We start from the raw sequence: 26,344 nt of genomic DNA on the forward strand, positions 1-26,344 counted from the left end.
TAGACTGATGGATCGAATCCTGAGGCCACCTATGCAGTACGCTTTGGCCTATTTGGATTACATTGTCATTTACAGCTTGGACTGGGAGACTCATCTCCAGAAAGTACAAGCTGTGATTGATGACCTGTGGGAGGCAGGTCTAACCGCAAACCCCAAGAAATGTCACATCGGGCTAGAAGAAGCCCGGTATTTGGGGTATGTAATTGGGAGGGGTATTGTTAAACCGCAGCTCGATAAGATTCAGGCGGTTCAGGACTGGCCGCAACCTGTCAACAAGAAGCAGATGCAAGCCTTTCTGGGGATCGCCGGCTATTATCGCCGGTTCATACCCAATTTTGCAGCCATCGCTACCCCCCTGACGGATCTTACAAAAGGGAAAGACTCCGTCATGATTAAATGGAGTTTAGCGGTTGAAGAAGCCTTCCATAGCCTAAAACGGGCACTTTGCTCTCAACCAGTACTGGTGACTCCGGACTTCTGCAGCAAGTTTGTGGTACAAATGGATACCTCTGATACCGGTATCGGGGCCGTACTGTCACAAGTGAGGGACGGAGTGGAACACCCAGTCCTCTATCTCAGCAGGAAGCTGAATAAACATGAGCAAAAGTATGCAGTCATAGAAAAAGAGTGCCTCGCCATTAAGTGGGCTCTAGAGGCCCTCAAATATTACCTGGTGGGCCGAAAGTTCAGGTTGATCACTGACCATGCCCCTCTCAAGTGGATACACTTGAACAAGGAATGGAATAGCCGGGTGACCCGGTGGTTCCTTGCCCTGCAGGCCTACACTTTTACGGTGGAGCACCGCCCAGGGGTACAGATGGGGAATGCAGATGCCCTGTCCCGAGTGCACTGTTTGGCGGGTGTCATTGCTCGATCGGAGTGGTCTGAGCAGAGGGGGGGATTTGTTTTATGTTTTTTTTTCTTTATGCATTGCTTTCACCATTAATAAACCTGACCCAGTGTCAGTTATACCCGGACCCCGGCTGTGCGCCTGAGTTTCATGCTGAACGCACGTGACCTTTGACCCCAGCAAAGGCGATCCCGAAGTGTTTTATCACAATATGTATGAATGTAGTATATATGTTGTATGTATGTAGTATGTATGTAGTATGTATACATGCAGCATGTAAGTAGCATGTATGTAGTATGTATGTAGTATATATGTATGTTGTATGTATGTATGTAGTATGTATGTAGTATGTTTTTTTTTTTTTTTACATTCAACACATTAGCCGGATGATGGGACTACTACTGTCCCATCATTGGCTAATGTGTCAATCACTGTCAGTGTAGCAGGCATCGCACGATGGGACTTGTAGTCCCATCGGACGATGCCTGCACACACACAAGACCCCCGGCAGGCACGCACAGACCACCGGCAGCCGGCACAAGCCCCCCGGCAGGCCCGTACAGACCCCCGGTAGGCCCGCACAGACCCCCGGCAGGCCCACACAGACTACCGGCAGCCGGCACAGGCACCCGGCAGTCGGCACAGACCCCCGAGAGGCCCGCACAGACCACCGGCAGCCAGCACAGGCACCAGGCAGGCCCGTACAGACCCACGACAGTCGGCACAGACCCCCCGCAGTAGGCACAGACCGCGCATCATGATGCGCACAGACCGCGCATCATTATGACGTCATTTCAGCAGCCAATCACAGCCATGCCAATAGTTAACATGCCTAACTGGATGTGCCCACACTTCTGAGGATTCCCATTGGCTGAATCAAATCGAGCAGGCTGATAGCTTTATGGGAACTTCCGATTCCGGTATCCGATACGAAAAAAGTATCGGAATTCCGATACAGCTAATATAGGCCGATACCCGATACTTGCGGTATCGGAAAGCTCAACACTACTCATAAGATCCCCTTCCTCTGATATTACGAGTGTGTATAGGGACTTAGCTTTACAGTCTGCGCCAGCCTGTGGCAAGCTACAGGCCACAACAGCATCCTCCACAGTGCTAGCGTCCGACAGTGTGCCTGCTACCGAGCATTGTCGATTAGCGGCAGTGTCTGTCGCTGCGCTGCAGTCTGCAGCTCCTCTCGGCGTCCGCAGTTGTGACGCCGCATGCACGGTAGGTCTAGATGGACTCTGACCCTGTGCCTAGGGCCCAACTCCTGTGACCACATACCGTGCGTGCACTTCTCTGAGACCTGTGAGGCCAACAGGCTCAGTATTTATGTTAATGCCTTAGGCGTCTCTGTGAAGCCAACAGAGTATGCCCAGCGCACACTTGGTGACGTCCAACCCGCGTGCAATAATACCGCCATATTTAGTGTTCGCCATTATTTAGCAGCAGTGTTATCACCTTCTGCACGGTGGACCCCGAGCGGTGAACGCACTTTATTATTTATTTATTTAGTGCGTTCCACAAGAAGAGTGTGGTAAATTGAAGGTCCAGGTGCATCCCTGCTCACTCAAGTATCTTTCCACACTGGTAATGTCTAGGTTGGAAGGAATTTGAAGTTCTTTCACTGCTCCTACGAAATTTTTGCCTCTATCAGAGCGAAAGTGTTTCACGGTGCCTCTGATGGCAATGAAACGTCAGAGTGCATTTATGAAACTTGAAGTGTCCATGGATTCAATTACTTCGATGTGGACCGCTCTGATGGACATACAAGTGAACATAACTGCCCAGCGTTTTGGGTTGACTTGGACTCTTCTAGTATGCCGTGCAACGACAGACCATGGCCCGAATACATCCAGTCAGACGTTGGTAAAGGGAGGATCTATACTAAGTCTGTCTGACGGGAGATTGGCCATCTTTGGGTTTTGAGTCATGCCGCGGAGTTTGCGAGAAGTCACACAGTTGAAGATGAGTTTACTCACAGATCTTTTTGCCCCGACTATCCATAATCCAGCAGTTCGTAGATTCCCTTCGGTAAACAATCGACCCTGATGCTTCACGAAAAACATGATGGTGCTGTAGGAGCAGAGTAGTGACATGATGATGACCAGGAATTATTACAGGGTGTTTTTCCATGAATTCCACTTTGGCTTCTTGCAGACGACCTCCAATTCTTAACAGCTCATTTTGGTCAATGATTGGATCAATCTTTTTCAAGACACTGTCACCAGAAATGGGTTGACCCTTGCTGAGGTTGTCTATTTCCTTGGCGTAACACTCACGTTGTATGGTATGAATGATCATGCTCTTGGCATTTTCCAGGTTTGGAGCAGTAAAGACGTGCTTGCAGTGGTGCCATCCTTTACAAGGCTTCTGACTGGTGGGTGATGTTGATTTGTAAGACTGAGCCACATGAATTAAGCAAGCAATGGCACAAACAAGCGAGTTCCAGGTTGAAAACCTGCTGAAATGGTGGGATTTGAGGTAATTGTCTGAAGCCACCGTTAGAAGATCGGATACCTGAGGGCGGATTTCTTCATCTGCATCTGGGTCTACCAGTTCAAAGGTGTCTGATTTTTCACTGTAAGGCGTTAAGCGGTATAGGAATTCAGGACCCGTAAACCAGGTTGTGTCCTTAAAGTGTCTTGATTCAACAGATCTAGTTGCGTGGTCTGCAGGATTGTGGTGTGTGGACACATATCGCCACTGTTTAGGGCAAGTGGACCTCCTGATCCTTAGCACCCGATTGCTGACGTAAACATAAAAGCGTCGAGTTTCATTGCAAATGTACCCAAGCACTACCTTGCTGTCTGAGTAGAATTCAACGTCCTTGATTTCTAGGTCCATTTCCAACGAGATAAATTCAGCTAACTCTACTGCTAGCACAGTCGCACAGAGTTCCAGTCTGGGTATAGTGTGTTCCTGGACTGGCGCTAGTTTTGTCCGGCTCATAACAAGCCTTACGTGGCATTGTTCCTTAATGTCAGTAGTCTTCAGATATGCTACTGCTGCAATCGCTTTGGTTGAGGCATCGCAGAAGATACAGAGCCTTTTGCATCTTGACTTCTGTTGATGGTATGGAAGCGTATGGTCGTGCCACATAAAGATTTGACAAGGCCTCCAAAGATTTCTTCCATCTTACCCACAAATCTCTCTTCTCCATGGGAAGCGGATCATCCCATTCAGACATCTCTTGGGTGAAGTCTCTCAACATCATTTTACCCCGGATAGTTACAGGGTTTACAAATCCTAGAGGATCGTACAGGCTGTTTATCACGGACAGGACGCCTCTGTGCGTCAAAGGTTTTTCTTCTTCGTTGATCCGAAAGGTAAATGCATTTGTCTTCAAATCCCACAGCAAACCAAGGCTACTTTGCATGGGAAGGGAGTCTGTGTTTAAATCCAAGTCTTTCAGATCAGTTGAGTAATCTTGAGAGGGAAAGGCAGCCATCATTTTTTGGTTGTTGGAAGCAGTTTTGTGCAGCCTCAAATTGGACAAAGCGAGCATTTCTTGTGTCCTTTTTAGGAGACTAACTGCCGATTCATCTGTGGGTGTGGATTTCAAGCAGTCGTCCACGTAGAAGTCCTTCTCTACAAATGATCTAACATTCGACCTGTACTTTGCTTCGTCCTCTCTGGCTGAATGTCTAACCATAGATTGTGACAGCAGGGGAAGTACCGTTCCCGAAGATGTGTACTCTCATCCGATACTCCACGGTGTCTTTGTAGGGGTCATTATCGCGGTACCAGAAAAACCTCAAATAGTTTCTATGTTCTTTCTTGACAAGGAAGCAATGAAACATCTGTTGTATATCAGCCATGAATGCCACTGCATCCTTGCGGAAACGAAGAAGAACTCCTAGAAGTCTGTTATTGAGGTCTGGGCAAGACAAAAAACATCGTTTAGCGAGACACCTTCATATCTGGCGCATGAGTCAAATACTACTCTTATCTGACCAGGTTTCTTAGGACGATACACGCCAAAAATAGGTAAATACCAACATTCTTCGGAATCTGGAAGTACAGGTGAAATTTCTGCATGGCCATTCTGAAATATTTTCTCCATGAAGGCAAAGAAGTGCTCTCTCATTTCAGGTGCCTTCTGAAGTTTGCGTTTGAGGGAGACAAATCGACCGTAGACAGGTTCTCTGTTGTTGGGTAAGCGTTGCCTCTGGGGTTTAAATGGTAGAGGGGCCACCCAACTCTGACTCATCTCTCACCATCTCTCGATCCATGATGTCCAAAAACAGTCTGTCTTCTATGGACATTGCTAACTTGTTGTCTTCTCTTGTTCTGTGGAAAACTGTGCACCCTATGTGATCTTGATCGCCATCACATGCATGGTCTTCACAGGAAGGATCAGCTAACGGACAAGGTAGAGGAGCATTGTGTGGCAAATCTTTTATCAGGAAGCTACTCTTACATGGCTGGAAGAGAGACAGACGTCCATTTTCAAGAGTATTAGTAAACATACTGCTGACCGAGGTCGGTTTCTGTGCTCCACCTAAACAGACTTCTCCTACAATGACCCATCCCAGGTCAAGTCTCTGAGCATGGGGCGTTCTGTAGGCCATTAATCTGTCCTCTAGCCTTATGGACTCGTAGTATGTCTCTTCCGGGGAGTAAGACGATCGGAGCTTCTTGATCCAGTTCCGGTATCAGATGGGCTATATGCTTCAGATGAGGATGGTGAGCTGCTACCTCTGGTGTAGGTTTCTCAGACCTATTGTCAGGAATCTGGTTGCACTCCAGTATTGATGGCAATGCTATGCAGGTTTGACCGTCTATAGACTCTACCTTTAACCCAGTGGCTTTTCTCCCCGCCGTCTCGACAGTACCCGCACATGTTTTCAAGGAGTAAGGAGAACCGGGGCCAACAATGTTGAAGGAGTTGAAGAGAAAGGACTTGGCTACAGACCTGTTGTTCTGATCATCCAGGATTGCATACACCTTGATTTGCCTTATCGCGGTGGCTCGCTGGGTAGACTTTGACAAGGCAGATCTTCGAGCAGGATCTTCCTGTTAAAAGTTCCTTACAGATCTCTGTACACCGGGAAGTGATTACTGGAGTGTCTACGTCGGTGACCATCGGCTTTTCACTGCACTCTTCTACTTGCGATGATACCCATGAGGGTGTTCCAGAGTGTAAGGCTGTGTTGTGCTCCAATCTACCACATTCCTCACATTTCACACTGGTTTCACAGTTCTTAGCGAAGTGCGGGGTCGTCGCACAGCATCTGAAACATATCTTGTTTTCTTTGAGGAAAGCCTTGTTGTCTTCTAGAGACTTTTCCCTGAAGGCTCTGCATTTTAGCAGAGGGTGTGGCTTCTTGTGTAGAGGGCAGTGTTTGCGGAGATCTTGAGGTTTGTCTTCCTCCGGGGAGGACTTACTTGCCCTGTAAGGAAAACCTGTGGGAGTAACATTAGTTTTGTGAACTGCCACTGGTGTTTTACAGGGTTTGACACAAGGGGCAGTGCTACATGACATAGTAAGATCAAAACTGGGGTCATTTCTAACTCTTGCTTGTTGAGTAACAAAGTCTACGAACACCTGGAAAGGGGGAAATGAGACCTTATGAGTCTGTTTGTAACAGGACCCATGACTGATCCACTTCTCTTGTAGGTTGTAAGGGAATTTTTGAGCAATAGGGTTGACACCTTTGGCGGTGTCCAGGAATGCCAACCCTGGCAGGTCTCCTTCCATCTGAGCAACCTGCACCTCCATTAACAAGTCACTCAGTTCTATAAGCTTTTGATAACCCTTATTTCCTATTCTGGGAAAATCATCAAGTCTTTTATACAAAGCATTTTCAATAGCTTCTACTGACCCATAACATTCATCAAGTCTCTCCCACACCATACGGAGGCCTATGTGTGGGTAATTTATGTTAATGTTTCTATTTCTTTTGGTGTGTTCAGCGGACTCGTTCCCAAGCCACTTTACCAGTAGATCTAACTGTTCATTTCTAGAAAGACCTAAGTCTCTAATGGCATTCCGGAAGGAGGCTCGAAATGCTCTATAGTTCAGCTCGATCGGTGAATTTTACAAGTCCCCTGTTCACCAGGTCCCGGCGAGCAAAGAACTTTGCAAGGTTCATAGTGGCTGGGTCAGTGTCAACACGAGCTGGTGTGCTGTTGTCATGCTGTGTGTGTGGTGTATCCTCATACCTGTAAGGAGCTTCTGGTTTCGGATTGTCCGTATAATACCTTTCTGATGCAAGAAGTGTCCTTTTCAGTCTGGGTGGAGGCTGTACCTTCTGTTCTGTGGAATGGTAGCTGTGGTAGACATCTCTGTGCTGGACGTCCCCTTGCCTATGGTAGTGAAGTTCAGGGTTGGATCGCTCGTAATCGGCGTAGGCTGGTCGATGTGGTGCGTCAGGGCTGTCATCCATGCCGGAATGTTGACGGACGTACTCTGTGACGCGATGCGCTGGATCTTGCTGCTCTACATCTGGTCCGGGAATGTTATTGCATCTGTCTCAATCAGGAGCCTTCATAGCTTCCAAGTACTCTACCTTAGCTATTGCAGCTGCTGTCTCCTTGTCTGCCGCAAGTTTTTCTAGCTCTGCTTGCAAACGTGCAGTTCCCGCTTCTCTCTCTGCCTGCAGACGTGTGGTTTCCGTATCTGGCTCCGCCTGTCTCAGCTTTACATGCATCTCTCTTTCGGCGAATGAGGATCTTGCCTTGGCTGCCTCGGCTTTAGCACGAGCGACGGGAGCAAGCTCTGCTAATGACGACCTGCTGGAGCTTGCTCGTGACCTCGTTTTCAGTGAGGATGTGCTGCTTCGAGACATTATGTGCTTAGCTTCGTACTGCTGAGTACACTAGAGGGAGACAGTGTATGCACGGTGGGCTTCCGCATGACGGGAAAGATGTAGCAATTGTTGGCGGGCTGCAGCAGCGTTCTGCGGCTGTATGGCGGCTGCTGTGATACCCGTATGCGAAGCAGTGTGGGTGTTAGCGGTCACGTATAGTCTATGCAATCACCGCGTGCGACCGGCGGTCCTTTACTGAGCCCTGGGCTCTTGTTTCCCTGCGGCTGTATGGCGGCTGCTGTAATACCCACAGGCGGTGCAGTCTGGGTGATAGCGGTCCCTTACAGTCTGTGTAACCACCGCCTGTGACCGGCGGTTCCATTTTACTCATATTCGCTATCGCCGGCATCAGTCTGGGTGATAGCGGTCCCTTACAGCCTGAATTCACTATTGCAGGAGTCTGGCATCTGTTTTACTGGGCCCTGGACTTGACTCCTGCAGCTGTATGGCAGCTGCTGTAGTACCCATATGCGGAGCAGTCTGGGTGACAGCGGCCCCTTACAGCCTGAGTTCACTATCGCAGGCATCTGGCAATCTGTTTTACTGTTCTGCCTTCATACACGTTGACTCGGTGTGCAATTCATCATTCAGCATAAACCACTGTTCTGTGTTCCAAATAAGCAGGATGTTTTCTGTAGTCTAACTTGTTTATTGGTGAACAGTATAGAACATGTGCGGTAAAACTACAAGGAATACAAAATGACATAGGTAAGTATTCGGCAGATGATGACACAGCTAACACATTTATAGAAAGTGTACGGTGATGCAAACATTACATGAGAATACATGAGTCCCTGATTACATTCACTGTGAACTGGTAGCTAAACAGTTAATGACATCTCCTAGCTGCTAGACAGTAATAACACCTCTGTAAATCACTGCATTGTAAGAAAACACTGATTCTTACCAGATATGCTTTACCCAGATAGCGACTCAAGTAGAGAAGTAACAAATATGAACCTAGCACCCCCAGTGCAATACCACAGCGACGGACGTCGCCTATTACCCGCACTGCAAAATTACATTGATATGTACCGCAGGCCTGCAGAGCCAACTACACACGGTATAATGAAAAAAAAGCGACAGTCAGTTGCCTCACTAATAACACTATCTAGCTTATTACAAGCATATACAGCATCCATTAATCTTTAAGAGATTCTCTGATGAAGGTCCTATGCTGGACCGAAAACCTTTAGATTTTAAACTTCACGTGGATGCAAAATAAAAATGAAATTTATTTTCAACAAATATTGAGTGCCAAGTTCATTATCGTTTATAGATCTGAATGAAGTTCTTGCAGATGGTGTAGGCAGCGGATTCTGCAGTTTGGTCTCGGGTGGGAGTCACTACCGCAAACTTCGTGAAGTGGTCAACCATCACCAGACAGTGCTCGTATCCCTGGTGAGCTGGTCCAATGGTGAAATAGTCTATCATCAAAAGTTCTAGAGGAGCAGTTGTCACAATAGTCTGTATGGGAGCCCTTTGCTCCGGTAACTTAGTCAATTCACACTTTGTAAGACATTTCCTGCAGATCTCCTCGACCTTCACCTTTAGACAGGAATGGTAGGTTAGTCGTTGTAGCCAACGGAAAGTTTTCTCTGGCCCAAAATGCACTCCTCCTTCATGCACCTCACAGGCAATTTCAGACAGCAAGGTTCCAGGTGGAATGACCTGCCATGTGGCAGCCAGCTCCGTTTGTAGCTGTATTTTTTGATATAATACCCCTTTTTTCCATCCGTAGACGTTCCCACTGGCGGAGAATCCGTAGAGTATCAGAAGAGAGCGTGCTCCTTTGGGTCTCACTGGGAAGCCTTCCAGAAGTCACCCACTGTCGCAGGAGGGTAATCTCTTCATTCTCTTGCTGCAGCCGGACCCATTCATCTCTGGACTGCCACAGGATGCCCTCTGTCGGCTTTATTCACAGTAGGTCCTGCGTCACCTCCACCCTCCTGGCGGACTCTGGGAAGCAGGGGAATCTCCACATCTTCCAACTCCTCGTCTCTGTGCAGCCTGGGGGTAGCATGGCGGATTCTAGAAAGAGCATCGGCATGCACGTTCTCTGCTCCTCTCTTGTAGGCGATCTTATACTTAAATTTTGCCACCCTGGCCACGCATCGCTATTCCAGGGCCCCTAACTTGGCATTTTCCAGATGTGCCAGCAGGTTGCTATCCATGTGTACAAGGACCTCGGAGCCCGACAAGTACTCCGTGAACCTCTCCGTCATGGACCACACCAACGCGAGCAGCTCCAGCTTAAAGGAACTATAGTTGTCCGGATTACGTTCGCAATCGTGAAGGGACCGACTGGCATACGCGATCACCTTCTCTCTTCCGCCCTGTATCTGAGACACCACAGCTCCCAGTCCGTGCAAGCTCCCGTCAATGTGGAGGATAAACGGCTGAGAAAAATCCGCGTAAGCCAATACGGGGGCCTTAGTTAACGCTTTCTTAAGATCTTGAAAAGCTTTGTCTTGAGGCTCTTGCCAGTGAATCTTCCAACTTCTGGCACTGGACGGTGCTCCCTTCAATGGATCCAGCAGCGGCCTGACTCGAAGGGCAAAGTTCTTCACGAAGCGGCGGTAATATCCTGTTAGGTCCAAAAATGCCCGGACGTCTTTCGCCATTTCAGGAGTAGGCCAGTTTTGAATTACAGCAATCTTTTCCCGAGACGGTCTCACACCTTCTGCAGACACTACATGTCCCAAATACTCAATATGGGTACGAAACAGGTGGCATTTCTGCGGCTTTACTTTCAGTCCGTGTTTCTGGAGACGGCTGAGCACCTGCTCCAGGCGCTGGAGATGGTCTTCAAACAAAGCTGCGTAAACGATGATATCGTCTAAGTAGATCAAAGTGGCTTCCAAGTTCAGGTCGCCCAAGCATCTTTCCATCAGCTGTTGGAATGTCCCGGAGGCATTGGCCAGGCCGAAGGGCATCCGACGGAACTCAAACAATCCCATGGGCAGTATGAAGGCTGCCTTCGCTCGGTCGTGCTCCGACATAGGCTCCTGCCAGTATCCTCTGGCCAGATCCAATGTAAAGAAAAACTCTGCTTTCCCAAGCGCAGGCAGAGACTCTTCTATACGTGGAAGCGGGTATGAGTCCTTGACAGTACAGGCGTTTAGCTTCCGGTAGTCCACACAGAAGCGCAGGGTCCCGTCCTTCTTCCGTACCAGGATGATTGGGGCAGCCCAGGGGCTCTGACTTTCTCGGATGACGCCCTTCTGCAACATCTGTCTCAGCATCGTCTTCACCTCCTGGTACAGCTGCGGGGGGGTATCTGCCTGTAGTGCTCTCTGATGGGTGTCGTGCCTCCGGTGGGAATCTCATGGGTAATGGTTGTGGTGCAGCCAAAATCATCCTCATGGCGGGCAAACACCTCCCAATATCGCCCCAGGAAAGCCTTCACTTGTATCACCTGAGGCTGTGTGAGTTCAGAGAGTTCTGCTCGCATCTGCTCCAAGATCATTTGCCCCTCTTGGGATGTAGCGGTTCTGATGCCTGGATTGAATTTACAGTCATGGTCCAGGGATCCCTTGGACATACCTTCAGTTGCAGCGCTTGAGCGGGTAGAATATCTTCAGGCAGTCCCACTACCTTGGCCACTTCACTTCGGGGCCACACACACCGTATGAGCACTGTCCTGTCTTTTACTGTGGCCAAAGCGCAAGCCACTCGAAATCCTGAGGGTAACTGCCCCATGAAAGACAGCTCCACTTGAACTTCCACTCCTTCTAGAGCAATATGAGCTTGTATGGGCAGGGAGATCTGTTATGATTGAGTCACCGTAGGAGGCAGACAGAAAAATAGAAGCTACGACCAGAAAACCAGAGAAGTTGGCAACTATCAGATTTCAGACCCCTGAACCTATCAACACAACTAGCAGTAGCCATGGGGGGTTCCAACGATGCCCTAGATCCCTCGATCACAGCCGGAGCGCTAAATAGCCTAAAGACAGAAAAGGAAATCTAAACTGCCCCAGAGCAGACCCCAAAGTAAAAGGCAGCCCCCAACATACAATGACGGTGAAGCAAGATGAAAAAACACTCACACAGATAGAAAGATAGGCTGTGCAAACGATGGGGCCCAAGCTAACTAAACAGAAAAGGAAAGGAAGGTTGCTGTCTGCAATCTGCCAAAACCCTATCAAAGACATAAGCCAACAGCTGATATGAAAAAGACCCTGAAGCAGCTAGGCTTCAAAAACTAAATCAGCACTCAGGTATATTCAGAAGACAGAGCTAAAGGAATTCAGCACACCCCAGCAGGGAATGGCAGAAATCCAGAAAAACAAAGCAAAACAAAGTCAAAGCACCAATGCAAAAAGCCGAGCAGAAAACTTAGCTTTAGAGGAGCAGGAATTCAGACTGGTCTCCAAGGATCCCACAGAGAAATCACCCGCAGGGCAGAAGGGCGTCGGCAGCCTTATATCCAGTCAGTAACTCCACTCAGCCAGTCATCATAATCAGACTCAGGTGTTTGATAATCAGGCTCACTACCTTTCTTTACCAGAAGAGGGAGTTCCTCGGGCCTCAGTAGTGAAGGGGAAAATGAACTCACAACAGAGATCCCTGTTTGTCCGGGTGGCGACACAAGCTTGGCTGACAAAGGTGCAATTACCTTCCCTAGCACTTCTCCCTCTCGGCCCGACTCTTGGGCTTGCGCCTCCCACAAGAAATAGTGGAAGATCCTTCTCTGAGCGGTGTGGGTGCTCCATTGCTTCAGAGTTTCATGGGAGGGCTCATTGAAAAGGAGGCTGCCGAATTCCTTCAAAACATTCATCCCTAGCATGACCGTGTGTCTGCTGTTCGCTTCCCCCTGAGTCAACACCACACCCCTCTGTCCCAGGTCTTTGCCACAGAGAGAAATCTGCATCCACGCTACCTCTGCAACCGGGATAGGTAACTCGTTGACTGCCAACAATTTTATTACGGGTCCTCATTCAGGTCTCATGGCTTTGGAGAAGTGTTGCCGGAAATAGACCTCAGGCATAATGGTCACTTGGGAGCCTGTATCTACTAAACAACACACAGCACGGCCTTCAAACTCTGCCCAGATCAAAGGACACGTTCACACTAGATTCTCGGGACTGCCACTACTCCCCTGCTTCAGCTCTGGCTCCAAGCGGCGTTCCCCTGGTTCAGAGCCCTCTAGTTTAAAGGGCGGCAAGGTTGGTTCCTCCCTCGCTGCGGACACTCCCGTGCAAAATGTCCCGGCTCTCCACATTCATAGCATTTGAGGGGTCGTTGTTGTCGGTTTCTGCGGGGATCACGGCGAGACTCTACCCCTTCTCCTGCTCCGAACCAGTTTGCCACAGCCTCCATCTTTCTCTTAACTTCGGCCAACTCGCCCTTTATGCCTTGGAGCTCTCTCCTCATTTCTTCCACCCATTGGGGCTCTGTCACTGTGCTCACGGAGACTTTTCCTATCTCAGAAAATGTCATACGGGGGTTCATCTTGCACGCGTTCTTGAAGGGCCTGCTTTATCAGGGTGTCTTGCAATCCAGTCACCAATAGGGCACATAACATCATGTCAATGGGTCCCACTCCCACACCGTCCTTCCTTATAGTTCACTGTCTCCCCTTCCTTCTGCATATAACTAAGCAGACGGGTCCTCAGTTCCCCTACGTCAGTGGGGTCCCCATGGGTCTCCTCCAGAATCTGCAACACTTTGGAGAAGGAATCACGTTCCCTGGGGGTCGCAACATTACTGAGTCCCGGGATTCTCCATCCAAAGCCATAATGGCTACCTCAGCCTCTACAGCAGGGGTCATCGGGTGCATTCTCACCATGCCCTGTATCTGCTCAGTTCAGCCCCACAGCATGGTGTTACTGCCTGTGAATTTGGGCAAATTGCTCAACATGGCCCCTAATGATATACTGGACCTTTGGCCACCCCCAACTCCTTGGTCTGCCGCCTCCGTGCTGTTAGTCTGCATCCTGCCGACTATGCCAATTGTAGGTTACTAGCAGTTGCTGATGCTGTTACTGGATGCAGGGACGCAGGGACGCACACTCAAGCGTAGTCTGCCGTCAGTTGGTTTACCTGCAGGGAGGGAGCTAACCTTTTCCTGTCGCACCCCCCTGTCTTCCCGCCAAAAGCCCCCTGTTGGCGCGCGCAGCACCTTTTATCTCAGTCCCGCCTTTTATCCCAGAGGTCACAGGTTTGTCCCGGTCAGGAACTCTGTCCCCCTGTAACATTCCAATAGTTCTTGCCCAGAAACACCATGGCTCTCAATGCTTTGGTTAATCTTCATACAGTACTCGTGATTAGTGTTGAGCATTCCGATACTGCAAATATCGGGTATCGGCCGATATTCGCTGTATCAGAATTCCGATACTGAGTACCGATATTTTTACAATATCGGATACCGGAATCGGAAGTTCCCATAATGCAATGAGCCACTGTTGTGGCTGTGATTGGCTGCTGAAATGATGTCATCATGATGCGCGGTCTGTGCACATCATGATGCACGGTCTGTGCGGGCCTTCCGGGGGTCTGTGCCGGCTGCCGGGGTCTGTGCGGACTGCCGGGGTCTGTGCGGGCCTGCCAGGGGTCTGTGCAGGCTGCCGGGGGTCTGTGCGGACTGCCGGGGGTCTGTACGGGCCTGCTGGGGGTCTGTGCCGGCTGCCTAGGGTCTGTGCGGACTGCCGGGGGTCTGTATGGGCCTGCCGTGGGTCTGTGCCGGCTGCCGGGGGTCTGTGCCGGCTGCCGGGGGTCTGTACGGGCCTGCCGGGGGTCTGTGCCGGCTGCCAGGGGTCTGTGCGGGCCTGCCGGGGGTCTGTGCGGGCCTGCCGGAGGTCTGTGCGGGCCTGCCGGGGGTCTGCAAATATCGGGTATCCGCCGATATTCGCTGTATCAGAATTCCGATACTGAGTACCGATATTTTTACAATATCGGATACCGGAATCGGAAGTTCCCATAATGCAATGAGCCACTGTTGTGGCTGTGACTGGCTGCTGAAATGATGTCATCATGATGCGTGGTCTGTGCACATCATGATGCGCGGTCTGTGCGGGCCTTCCGGGGGTCTGTGCCGGCTGCCGGGGTCTGTGCGGACTGCCGGGGGTCTGTGCGGGCAGTCCGCACTATGTATGTATGTATGTTGTATGAATGTAGTATATATGTATTATGTATGTAGTATGAATGTATGTTGTATGAATGTTGTATATATGTAGTATGTATGTAGTATGTACGTATGTTGTATGAATGTTGTATATATGTAGTATGTACTATGTATGTTGTATGAATGTAGTATATATGTAGTATGTATGTAGTATGCATGTATGCATGTTGTATGAATGTAGTATATATGTAGTATGTATGTACAGTATGTTGTATGAATGTAGTATATATGTAGTATGTACTATGTATGTTGTATGAATGCAGTATATATGTAGTATTTATGTAGTATGCATGTATGAATGTTGTATGAATGTAGTATATATGTAGTATGTATGTATGTTGTATGAATGTAGTATATATGAAGTATGTATGTAGTATGTATGTATGCTGTATGAATGTAGTATATATGAAATATGTATGTAGTATGTATGTATGTTGTATGAATGTTGTATATATGTAGTATGTATGTAGTATGTAGTATGTATTTTTTTTTGTTTTTTTTACATTCAACACATTAGCCGGATGATGGGACTACTACTGTCCCATCATTGGCTAATGTTTCAATCACTGTCATTGTAGCAGGCATAGCCCGATGGGACTTGTAGTTCCATTGGACGATGCCTGCACACACACACACAACCCCTGGCAGGCCTGCACAGACCCCCGGCAGTCCGCACAGACCCCCGGCAGCCGGCACAGACCCCCGGCAGCCGGCACAGACCCCCGGCAGGCCCGTACAGACCCCCGGCAGGCTCGCACAGACCCCCAGCAGGCCCGCACAGACCCCCGGCAGTCTGCTCAGACCCCCGGCAGGCCCGTACAGACCCCTGGCAGTCCGCACAGACCCCCGGCAGGCCCGTACAGACCCCTGGCAGGCCCGCACAGACCCCCGGCAGGCCCGTACAGACCCCCGGCAGGCCCGCACAGACCCCGCCTGCACACACAGACACGCACAGTGTCCGCCCACGCACCGCCCACACTCTTCCTCCCTCCCGAACAGGATGTGCAAGTAAAGAAAGGGGTTTTTTTTAATTCCGATATTTCTGTCCCATTGACTTGAATGGGACTTCCGGTATCGGAATCGGCGATACCCGATACTTTTTGGGTATCGGCTGATCCAATCCGATCCGATATTTCTCAATATCGGATGGTATCGCTCAACACTACTCGTGATTAACCCGAGATCAAACATTTTTGCCTGGTCCAATGACAACATGAACCCCTTCCAGTGACTAACCTTAGCCTGCTCCACTGCCTCTCAGACACTGTGCACAGCACTAAATGTGCTGCATCCTGGAACAGAGAAATACTGAGCCTCAGAAAGGAGTCGGAGTGCAAATTTCACCAGCTGATTAAACAGCACATTTGCCAAAACCTTCCTGTTTGCATTGACAAGCGCTATGGTAGGCCTATTCTCAGTGCAGGATGGGCCCTTATCCTTTGACAAAATGATCAGCGCAGACCTCCTCATTGACTTTGGCATAGTGCCCGAGGAAAGAAACTCATTGAATACCTCAGTCAAGAGGGTAACTAATGTGTCCTTAAAGGTCTTATAGAAGTCAGATGTTAAGCCAACTGGACCAGACGATTTCTTTATGGTAACCCCTTCAATTGCCAAATTAACTTCCTTTTCCCTGATCATGTTAAGCTGGATGAGGGAGAAGCTAGATGCACAACAACGGGAAGAGGGTGGGAGAGCCCAAACACTAGGAAAGGGGGGAGTGGAGACCCCTAGGCAGATCTGACAACACCCTGTCTGCCTTTATGCCCCTAAATAGATTCCACACCTATTGCCGAGCAAGAACATAATCACTGACTGCTAAGGGGATGGGATGTGGCACTAGTCAGCCCCTACTACAACTAAAGACAAAGCAGGAAGACAAATGAGGGAATACACTTAGCTTAAGGCAACACAATAGAGCTCACGCCAGCAATCCTCCAAGAGGCACCAAGAAGAAAGTACTCGACTTCCAGCACTTCCAACAGACAAAGGTAAATAGAGCTAACACCAGCACCTTGCTGAAGGGACTCAGGATATTTAAACATTCAGCAAGACTGTGTAAATAAGCAGCAGAAGGTGGAGGTTGCTGCTATATCCTAAAGAGAGAAGGATATCACTCCACACAGAGATAAAAATCAAGAAGGTGCTTGCAAGGCCAAGCGCAATGACCTTCTACAGTCGGATCCAAAATGACTGTCTCTCGCACCTGGCACACCCATGACATAGGAGCTCCCCAACCTAAGACTTTATTCCTAGGCACAATGCGAGACGACTGTTGGGAGGGACCATACTGTATCCCCCTCTTCTGCCTACTCATGTGCAGCAAGAATTTTCTTAAGTACTGTTCCAGCTATGGCCATTAGATGTCATAGTTGCCCTTCTCTTTCTTGGTCATGGATTTAGAATCCTTTCCCTTTAATAGTTGTTCTGTTTAGAACCGCCCCTTCATCTTCCTGGGCTAGGAAGTTGTAGTCATTTTCCCCCGGATCCCTGAGCTACTCACACGTGTCCTGCTCTCTGCAAAATCACTGCTTCTGTCAAGCGGATTCCGGTGAGGGTTTAATACAGTAATGTGTTTTTGCAAATGCATCTGTGTAAGCTAGCCATTATGCAGCCCTGTGATATGTGCAATGTGTTTCCAGCTCGTTTTAATGCTCTTGCACTGGATGTTAGATAGATGCATCCCTGTTTAGGTAGTGCAATGCTGGCAGCCTTAGGCTGTGTGCACACGCTGCGGAAAAGGTGCGGATTCATCCGCGCGGATTTTGTACAATCCGCAGGTGAAACCGCAGGTCAAAAGACCTGCGGTTTTACCTGCGGATTGCTCTGCGGTTTTGCCCTGCGGTTTTTCATCTCCTCAATGGAGGAGATGGCAAACCGCAGGAGAATCCGCAGAAAGAATTGACATGTCAATTCTTTCTGCGGATTGAAAACCGCAGATAATCCGCGCGGAAAATTCCGCACCGTCTGCACTGCGGTTTTTGATTCCCATAGGGAATCATTGTACTGTACACCGCAGCAGAAACTGCTGCGGGTCCGCAGCGGCCAAAACCGCTGCGGAACCGCAGCAAAATCCGCAGCGTGTGCACACAGCCTAAGTTGTTTAGATATCTCTCTTCACTGCATTGTGTGTTGTATTATTCAACCTTGTAATAATGCTAATACTGTTATAATAGCACCCTGTATTACTGTTGTGTTGTTATCTGCCAGTACTGATATACTGTACTGTCAGTTTATTTATAGTTTTTATCCGATCTCATCCACAATTGTGTTCACCAATCTCCTCCACTATATCATCTGTTATCATCTACCATTGTTGTTCACATCATCTTAATAAATATAGACTTAAGCACCCATACAGTCTTTTTACTGAGAGTGGATGAAGGGTTTAGCCGTATGCTGGAATCCACACAGCATCATATGTGGAAGAAGGCAGAACACCCCCCCCTTTTTGCTCTTGCAAGCACCCGAGACATGGGCCTCGCTATCCAGAAGGATAGTTCAACCTTTTGACCCTCTAGCTTTAGTGATCTTTCCTCCTGCTTTAGAGTCTTCATGAGATGCTGCTGCAATATGCCTTCCCCGGAGCCCAAAGATGAGCAGGAGGCCCTATGTCACCCAGAGGTGACACCAGCAAGTTTTCATAGACATTGCCAGAGCCAAGGGGGCAACTGGACCAGTGACTACATCAGCCATAATAGCATCACTATTACCCACCTCCATCACCATCTCACCCTCCACCAAACCAACAACCACAACACTAGACAATGATTTTTGCCTCATTCACACCCACCACTGCAAGCACTCCTGCTGAACCAGTAAAACAGTGGACATTTTGATCTCAGCATCATCAGGCACAAGAGGTTTGGTCAAACACACAGAACAGAAGGCAACCTCACTCTGGTCTTACTTGTGCACTCTGCATCATCAGTTCGTAATTTGCGTTGCTTCACATTTGCTACCAGGCACCATTGATCCTCCTTAGCTTTTTTGTGGCCCCACTGATCCTTAGCATCAGGATCTGCTGACCAGTGACACCAACAAAAAATAGCACTTTGGTGAGAGTAACGGAACTCCCAGCCCCCGCAGCCCTCTCACACTGCCGCCGCTCCTCATCTAAGTGATCAGTGGCAACAGCATTCAGAGGCACCAAGGCTACTGGAGCCGCCCGCCCCCCCGACACTGGGCTGCTCCACCCTCCCACTGAGGAGCAAACCACAGTATCATGGCCTGACCAAATTACCACTGTTGGGCCATCCTCACAGTACAGCCTCTCAGCTGATGCACCTCCTGCTACGTCTCTGCTACTACAAACAGAGATGGAGCTCTGCACCTCTTTACCTTGCTTTGTGATCTCTCCGAGCAGAACCTGGGTTGGAATGCGTATTGGGGCTTATACAGCAAGCTAACACTGCAACTGATTCGGGGGGTACAGAAGGCGGGTATACATGCAGTTTAGAACTTCCTGCAGCTTTGGCTTGATCTTCTTTGCCTGTTTCTTCTTACCCCCAGGTGTCTCCTCTGGTAGATCATAACCAAGATGGAAGTTCTGAAGGCACACTGGGGGCTTCAGGAGCTCTATCTCCTCCATTAGTGCCCCTTCCTAGCTGCTGTTGTGACAGTCCTCCCCAGAGCCGGCAGAACTGTGACCGGATGTCACTGTCACTTGTGCTGCAGGTAGCTCGCTGCACGTGTCCTGTGGATGACTTTGCAGGCTGCCAGATGGGGCTTTCTGCTGGTCATCATCACTGTCATCATCCACCTGGCTCTCAGGCTGCAACTCCATCTTCCTTTGCTCTGTTATCAGCCATATATCTAAATTTGCCCTTGTCACAATAAGGTGAATATGATCTATGATTTCCCTAGTATCACACCTTCCAGAACGTTCCAGAATCTTCTATTCACATACTGAACTCTGCTATAGCAGTGGTGAGGGTTTGACCCCCCCCTTCCTTCCCCCTGCCTGTCAGCAACTGCAGCTGTGTGTTCTCCTTAGCTCTGTAGCCTGAAACTACAGCTCACTCACTCCTTCCTATCACCCCCTCCCAAAGGAATGCCTTTGTCTTTCAAAATGTGCTCAGTTCTTCTCATAGCCTATAATTAGAAGCTAATCATTTTGACATAATTCGATGGCAGTTTATGATAGAAAAATGAAAATTACATATTGGGACATGCTTCGATAGAGCTTCACTACAGTGGTTTTTGCTAAGTTTCAGCGCCAACAGAACCAAAGAAATGGATTTCTCTTGAACAGAGGTGAATAGACCGTCCGAGTTTGGACTCATTAGAAGGCTAATTTCAAAATAAGATGAATGATGGTTCTGTCGATATTCTGCTAGCTTCTCAAGCCCAGTTATGATCGTTATAAGTTTTCAGAACCAAATCTGTAACTCTGGGCTAGGGGAGGGTGCAGGTAAAACAGCCTCTTTAGCGATGTCACAAGCCCAGAGGTATAAGTTACTTTCCCTCAGACCAGCCTCATTCTTGCCTGGGAAGCTGCTGCAACCAGACCTTCTGATGCATTGTGATGTCTGGCCCCTCCCACCAGCATGGCTGCCTGAGATGATCTAAGTAACATGTGAGTGTTCATTTCTATTTTACCTCCCTATTTTATTTGTAATCGCTTTGTGCATATTTTCATTGTCTCAGTTTGTAAAATCTTTTTATACCTTCTGTAAACACTGCCTACCTGTCAGGAACACCGCACTGTACTTGCTTACAGAGCCAGTGCGCATGTCCTGAGTGTCAGGATCCTGTCAGCGCCGGCGTGCAGCCTCCGCTGAGCAGGGACTCACCCGCACTGTAGAGGTACCGGGTCAGGTACAGCCAGAAAGTACCGATGCACAGGACCTGTGGATGCTGAAGTTTAGCAAGCAGACACGGGACCTACGGTCATGTGACTGCAAGGGGGCGGGGCTTAGCGTCATGCTTAGTGAGATGGAAAGACACTATACAGAATTACTCAGAGTCAGGCAAAACGGGATTCATACACAGAGATAGCCGTAACATACCAAGGATGAGACAGAGCGGATAGTCAGGGCCAAGCAGAAGTCAAAACCAAACAGACACAGAAGGTACCAAGCAGAATCCAAAGCAATATCCAGAGAACAAGACCGAGTCATACACAGATTATCAAGCAACCAGAACACAGCAAAAACACACTCAGGGGTCACCACACTATTCCAAGGGCAAGAGTATAATTGACAGGGATGGGAGCGTCCTGAGGCTATAAGATGCCTCTCCCAGAACCAGGGAGAGGCCACAATCATAGCCCCAGGTGTGCAGGTAAGCCTGCACCGGGATCACAACTTTTAACCCCAGAAATGCCAGTCATCAGCACTGGTTCCAGACATTAACCCCACGTGTGCGAGTCAAACCCGCACTGAGATCATGACAGTACCCCCCTCTCAACAGGGGGCCTCTGGACCCCTAGTCTTGCCTGGGTACTTAGCATGGAAAGCCCGCACCAGGCGATCAGCATGCATCAACCGGGCCAGTACCCAGGACCTGTCTTCCGGTCCATACCCCTTCCAATGAAACAGGTACTGTACCGACCGCCGTACCAACCTGGAATCTACGATATGACCAACCTCGTACTCCACCTGCCCCTCGACCAAAACAGGAGAAGCAGCAGACTCGGAGTCTCCCCGGACTGCTTCAAAAGATTTCAGTAGAGATTTGTGGAAGACGTTAGGGATCTTGAAAGAGGGTGGAAGGTACAGCCTATACGCCACTGGATTGATTTTTTCCACAATCTTGTATGGGCCAATGAATTTGGGCCCCAACTTGGCTGATGGAACTTTCAACTTAATGTTTCGAGTGGAGAGCCAAACCTTGTCTCCAACCTGAAACGTGGGCCCTGGTGTTCGTTTCCTGTCCGCGAAAAACTTATACCTGCCCTGAGACCAAGATATACTGAACTTCTGCCCACCTATTCTGTAATCGTTGAACAGAGCCCTCAGCCCCGGGACACCCCGAGTCCAGACGAGAAAACTCACCAAAATGAGGACTGAACCCATAATTGATCAAAAAAGGAGTCATACCCGTGGATTGACTCACCCGACTATTGAAGGCAAATTCAGCCAACGGCAGTGCATCGCACCAGTCATTCTGTCTAGCAGAGGTTAGACACCTGAGGATCTGTTCCAGGGACTGGTTAGTGCGCTCTGTCTGACCATTGCTCTCAGGATGGTATGCAGACGAAAAGGACAGAGACATCCCTAATTTTTTGCAGAAAGCATGCCAAAACTTAGCCACAAACTGCACACCACGATCAGACACCACATTCAGCGGTACCCCATGCAACCGGATCACATGCTGCACAAACAACCTGGACAACGTCTCAGCTGACGGTAGTGCGGACAGGGGTACAAAATGAGCCTGCTTAGAAAACCTGTCCACCACTACCCATACCACTGTATTACCCTTAGATGGAGGGAGATTGGTAACAAAATCCATGGATAAGTGAGTCCATGTTCTTTCGGGCACTGCCAAGAGCATCAGCTTCCCTGCCGGCCGGCTATGAGAGCTTTTAGAACGAGCGCAGACCACACAACCAGCAATGAATTTTTTTATGTCCAAACCAAGGGTAGGCCACCAAAAGATCCTAGCCACCGCCAGACGTGTGGCTGAAATGCCAGGGTGAGCACTCAGCTTGGATTCATGGAACTCCTGCAAGAGTTTCAGGCGAAGTTGCTCTGGGACAAACAACTTCCCCTCCGGCTTGGCCGCCGGGGCATGCGACTGGGCCCCCTGAATCTCCCGTTCCAATTCAGATGAGACCTCTGCTATCACAACCCCAGGGTGAAGAATGGAGGACGGTGGCTCAGGGGGCGACACCGGCTGAAAACTGTGCGATAAGGCGTCAGCCTTGACATTCTTAGACCCTGGACGAAATGTAATCGTAAACTGAAAACGGGAAAAAAAAAGTGACCAACGGGTCTGTCTGGGCGTTAGTCTTTTAGCAGAGTCAATTTATGACAAATTTTTGTGATCCGTGATCACCGTAACCGGGTGACTGGCCCCCTCCAAAAAGTGCCTCCATTCTTCAAACGCCAATTTGACCGCAAGAAGCTCTCTACTGCCTATGTCGTAATTTCTTTCCGCAGCAGAGAACTTCTTGGAAAAGAAAGCACATGGCCTGAGGTTGGTTAGAGTGGCAGGCCCTTGGGACAACACCGCCCCCACCCCCACCTCAGAGGCGTCCACTTCCACGACGAATGGTTTGGACGGATCTGGCTGTACTAACACAGGAGCAGACATAAAGCTTCTTTTCAGGGTCACAAAGGCCTCTTTTGCGAGCGAGGACCAGTTTCTCACATCTGCACCTTTACAAGTAAGAGCTGTGAGTGGTTTGACCACCTGTGAAAACCCCCGAATAAATTTGCGGTAATAATTGGCGAACCCCAAGAAGCGCTGAAGACCCTTAAGGTCTCGGGGTTGCACCCAATCCGCAATGGCCTGCACCTTCTTGGGGTCCATGCGAAAACCCTCACAGGACACAATTAATCCCAAAAAAGACAATTCTTAAACAAAAAACACACATTTCTCCAATTTGGCATACAGATGATTTTCCCTCAGTCTTTGGAGAACTGTTCGTACATGATTCAGATGAGATTGACTGTCGTGTGAGTATATCAGAATATCGTCTAAGTAAATGACAACAAAACGACCAACGAGATCCGAGAATACCACGTTGATGAAATTCTGAAATATGGCTGGGGCATTGGTAAGACCAAACGGCATGACTAAATTTTCAAACAGTCCCTCGGTCGTGAGGAACGCGGTTTCCCATTCATCCCCCTCCCGAACCGTTATCAAATTATATGCCCCCGAAGATCCAGTTTGGAGAACCATTTTGCCCCTGAAAGTTGGTTACACAAATCGGGAATCAACGGAAGGGGGTACGTATTTCATACAGTAATCTTGTTCAGCTCACGAAAATCGAGGCAGGGACGTAAACCACCATCTTTTTTCTTAACAAAAAAAAACTCTGCCGCCACAGGTGAGACTGAGGGACGTATGTGTCCTTTGCGAAGACTCTCAGCAATGTAATCTTTCATGGCCAAGTGCTCAGGGCCAGATAAATTCCCTCCTAGCTGATGACACAAAGCTAGGAGGGATAGCTAATACTAGAGAAGAGAGAGAGAGGATTCAAAAAGATTTAAATAAACTGGAGAAGTGGGCAGCAACTAACAGAATGGTTTTTAACAGGGAGAAATGCAAAGTACTACATCTGGGCAATAAAAATGAAAAAAGCAAATATAGAATGGGAGGAATAGGGCTAAGTGACAGCACATGTGAAAAAGACTTGGGTATACTAATAGATCACAGACTGAATATGAGTCAACAGTGTGATGCAGCAGCAAAAAAGGCAAATGCAATTCTAGGATGTATTAACAGAAGCATACAGTCTAGATCACGTGAAGTCATTATTTCCCTCTACTCCTCTTTGGTCAGACCTCATCTGGAATATTGTGTCCAGTTTTGGGCACCACATTTTAAAAAAGACATCAACAAACTGGAGCAAGTTCAGAAAAGAGCGACCAGAATGGTGACCGGTCTGCAAACCCTGTCTTATGAGGAAAGGTTGCAGGATTTGGGAATGTTTAGTTTGCAAAAGAGAAGACTGAGAGGAGACTTAATAGCTGTCTACAAATATCTAAAGGGCTGTCACATTGTAGAAGGATCAACTTTATTCTCATTTGCACAAGGAAAGACTAGAAGCAATGAGATGAAACTGAATGGGAGGAGACACAGATTAGATATTAGAAAAAACTTTTTGACAGTTAGAGTGATCAATGAGTGGAACAGGCTGCCACGAGAAGTGGTGAGTTCTCCTTCAATGGAAGTCTTCAAACAGAGGCTGGACAGACATCTGACTGGGATGATTTAGCGAATCCTGCTTTGAGCAGGGGGTTGGACCAGATGGCCCAGGAGGTCCCTTCCAACTCTACGATTCTATGATTCTATGATTCTATGAACAGACGGGCTTTAGGCAATTTAGCCCCCAGGACCAACTCGATAGCGCAGTCAAAGGGTCTATGTGGTGGCAGCGTCTCGGCCTCGCTTTCAGAGAACACATCTTCGAATTCTTTCAGGTACTCCGGAATACCTTCCAGCTCGACAGATGACACAGACACAGATTTAGCAGGTTCAACCAATAGTGCAGACGTATCACATAACATCGAATCATTAAACCCCCACTGAACAATCTCCCCCGTTTTCCAGTTAATGACTGGGTTATGGCGTTGTAACCAGGGCATGCCCAACACCAATCCTGCTGGTAGATTGTCCAGAACCAAACAACTTAATTTTTCCACATGGGTAGCGCCCACTTTGAGTGAAAACAAGTCAGACATAAAGAGAATTCCCTCTTTAGTGAGGGGGGAGGAGTCAATGGCCACCACTTTGATCGGAACCTTAAGTCTAACTGTCCCTATCTTACAGCGTGTGACCAATTGGGAGTCAATGAGATTGATGGATGATCCGCAGTCCACGAAAGCTGGAGAGGGAAAACAACAATCGTCCACTAACAGTTCCACATGAAGCAACACCTTCGAAAATGAGGAAAAGGGTACCTGAGGGTCTGAGTAGTCTCCTCGCTGACTACCCAGACCTAGTCGTTTCCCGTCGACCGGGTTGAGGATGGACAATCAGGACACTCCCTTTTCCAATGTCCCATTTTACCACAGTAGAAGCATAACTGCTTTTCTCTCCGGCGTTGTCTCTCCTTTTCCTTCAGGGAGAGAACCCCTACGTCCATGGGTACAGAAACAGTCTCTTTTCCACTAGGGAACAATGGAGTCTCCGCCTGCATCATCCCCCTGGCCCACAGCCTGCGGTCCATCCGGACGGCCTGGGTCATGGCGTCCTCGAGAGAGTTAGGTGGGGGATGTAATGCCAAGGCATCCTGTAACCACTCGGACAAACCTCTGCGAAAGAGTCCTCGGAGTGCGGCGTCATCCCAAGAGACCTCTGCGGCCCAGAGGCGGAATTCTGTGCAAAACCTCTCAGCCGAGTGTTTCCCCTGACAGACACTCATCACCATGTCCTCTGCCAATCGCACTCAGTCTGGCTCATCATATATGTGCCCGAGGGCCTCAAAAAACGCATTCACAGACAATCTCTCAGGGGCAGTGGGAGGAAGGGAGAAATCCCAAGCTTGTGGTATCCTCTTAACAGAGACATAATGACCCCTACCTTCTGACTTTCGTCCCCAGAGGAACGTGGCCTCAAACTAAAGAAGAGTTTGCACCCCTCCATGAAGACCCTGAGCTCCTTTTTGTTCCCAGAAAATAAATCAGGCAGTTTAACAGGTGGTTCTGGGGACACCAAAGCAACATCACTCGCCCCAGCCCCCAGAGACCCAGCAGCTCAGAAACCTGCTGCTGAGAACAAGCCAGAGCTTGCTGCTCCAGAGATAATCCCTGAAACATCTGACTCAGATTTTTCATTTGTTCAGCAAGAGATTGTATGGGATCCATATTTCTCATCAGAGGAAAAAAAAAACAAAACAAAAAACAAAAATCTTAATGGTCAGTTATAA

Source organism: Dendrobates tinctorius, unplaced genomic scaffold (assembly GCF_039654945.1).
Source record: "Dendrobates tinctorius isolate UK_male_01 unplaced genomic scaffold, ASM3965494v1 ptg000120l, whole genome shotgun sequence".
Taxonomy (NCBI): Eukaryota; Metazoa; Chordata; class Amphibia; order Anura; family Dendrobatidae; genus Dendrobates; species Dendrobates tinctorius.